This window comes from Heptranchias perlo, unplaced genomic scaffold (genome assembly GCF_035084215.1).
Source record: "Heptranchias perlo isolate sHepPer1 unplaced genomic scaffold, sHepPer1.hap1 HAP1_SCAFFOLD_50, whole genome shotgun sequence".
Lineage (NCBI taxonomy): Eukaryota > Metazoa > Chordata > Chondrichthyes > Hexanchiformes > Hexanchidae > Heptranchias > Heptranchias perlo.
This window is the reverse complement of record NW_027139516.1, coordinates 2,818,826-2,821,334: the sequence shown is the minus strand read 5'-3', so window position 1 is coordinate 2,821,334 and position 2,509 is coordinate 2,818,826. Positions and strand designations below refer to the sequence as shown.

The following is a 2,509-nucleotide window of genomic DNA, read 5'->3' as shown; positions in this document are numbered from 1 at the left end:
CCCCGAGAGTCCAAAAATCTATCGATCTCAGCTTTGAATAAAACTCAACGACTGAGCACCCACAGCCCTCTGGGGTGTATAGAATTCCAAAGATTCACAATCCTTTGAGTGAAGAAATGTTTCCTCATGTCGGTCCGAATTGGCCGACCCCTTATCTTGAGACGATGAGCTTCAGTTCTTGACTCTCCAGCCAGGGGAATCAGACTCTTAACATCTACACTGTCAAGCCGTCTAAGAATTTTATACATTTCAATGCGATCACCTCTCATTCTTCTAAACTCCACCGAAAATTGGCCAATTTTACACAATATTTCCTCATACTACAATTGCAGCAAGACCTTCTTACTCTCATATTCCAACACCCTGACAATAAAGGCTAACATATCATTTCCCTTCCTCACTCTCATTCGACCCTTGGTAAATCAGTATTTCCAGCATGTTTTTCCTCTTTTGCTTCTTTCGGGAAAAGAAATGAAGGTTGAAAATATTTTACTATAATTGCACCCGAAGATGTTTTGGAAACAATATCCAACTGAACTGCATGAAATTCGATTGTAAACTTCACAGTTTCTGATGGAAATAAACTAATAAGAACACTCAATTGCGATGGCCGGGAATCGAACCCAGGTCAACTGCTTGGAAGGCAGCTATGCTCACCACTATACCACCATCGCTGAAAATAATCAACAATAAAAAAGTTCCCAAACATCAGATCCTGAACAGACACTGCAGGCTGTTGGATTTTGTTCTTCATTTGAACTGGTTTCTGACGGATCCTTTCTCGCTCTGTTGCAGTTCCTGTTTCCGCCCAGTAGATGTCGCCAACCCCCAATCAATGGAAATTCCACACCAGCCAGTAATTCTTCACCTGATATCGGACTGAAGAGACAGTCGATACCTGAAATACTTGACCAGCTGGAAATACATTTTACCACAGCTCACATCAGCCATTGAGTAAAGTTAAATAATTCCATTAAATCATTACAGAGACCTGACGACCAACTGGGCAGGAATGGCAGCTTAATATTCAAGTCTATAAGTTCTTTAGAAAGGACAGGGAAACAGGGAAAGGAGGAGGAGCAGCAATATTACTAAAGGACAATATTACAGCAGTTCAAAGATAGAATATCAGTGAGGGTGAGCGGGCAGTGTAAACACTCTGAGAGAGACCCATCACAAGTGCCCTCACTGCACTCCCCCAGAAGGTATTAGAAGGGCGAGTGCGGGAGGATTTCTTCATTCTTTGTGAAAGTGTTTGTGAGATTGTGGAAATGTCTGGAAGAGGAAAAACCGGCGGTAAAGCTCGGGCCAAGGCCAAGTCTAGCTCATCCCGGGGCGGACTGCAGTTCCCTGTGGGCCGTGTTCACAGGCTCCTGCGAAAGGGGAACTATGCTGAACGTGTGGGTGCCGGAGCCCCGGTCTATCTGGCTGCTGTGCTCGAGTATCTGACGGCTGGCCGCCAACGAGGCCCGGGACAACAAGAAGACCCTCCTCATCCACAGACACCTGCAGCTGGCCATCCGCAAGGATGAGGAGCTCAACAAGTTGCTGCGAGGGGTGACCATCGCCCAGGGCCGGGTGCTGCCTAATATTCAGGCCGAAGAAAAGCTCTGGGAGCACCAAACATAGAAACATAGAAAATAGGAGCAAGAGTTGGCCATTCAGCCCTTCGGGTCTGCTCCGCCATTCAAAATGATCATAGCTGATCGCCTAACTAAGTACACTGTTCCCGATTTTTCCTCATATCCCTTGATCCCTTTAGCATTGAGAAATATACCTATCTCCTTCTTGAATACATCTAATTACTTGGCCTCCACTGCATTGTGTGGTAGAGAATTCCACAGGTTCACCACCCTCTGAGAGAAGAAATTTATCCTCATCTCGGTTCTCAATGGCATACCCCGTATCCTGAGACTGTGACCCCTGGTTCTGGACTCCCCAGTCTTCGGGAACACCTTCCCTCATCCTGTCTGTCTAGTCCCGTTATAATTTTATATGTTTCGATGAGATCATCTCTCATTCTTCTAAACTCGAGTGAATATAGGCCGAGTCGACCGAATCTCTCCTCATACGTCAGTCCTGCATCCCACGAATCAGTCTGGTAAACCTTCTTTGCACTCCCTCCATGGCAAGGACATCCTTCCTCAGATAAGGAGACTAAAACTGCACAAAATACTCCAGATGTGGTCTCACCAAGGCCCTGTAAAACTGCAATAAGACATCCCTGCTCCTGTACTCAAATCCTCTTGCAATGAAGGCCAACATACCATTCGCCTTCCTAACTGCTTGCTGCACCTGAATGCTCGCTTTCAGCGACTGGTGTACAAGGACATCCGGGTCTCTTTACACCTCCCCTTTTCCCAATCTATCATCATTCAAATAATAATCTGCCTTTCTGTTTTTAGAACCAAAGTGGATAACCTCACATTTATCCACGTTATACTGCATCTGCCATGTTCTTGCCCACTCACCCAACTTATCTAAATCACATTGCAGCCTCTTTGCATCC

At 45.8% G+C, this 2,509-nt stretch overlaps 1 non-coding gene across 1 annotated transcript; it reads right to left on the bottom strand.

Annotated features, from left to right (window-relative positions):
• Positions 1–602: 602 nt before the first annotated feature.
• On the bottom strand, positions 603–674 carry trnag-ucc (transfer RNA glycine (anticodon UCC)). Its single transcript has one exon. It is a non-coding gene; the product is annotated as a tRNA-Gly (tRNA).
• Positions 675–2,509: the final 1,835 nt, after the last annotated feature.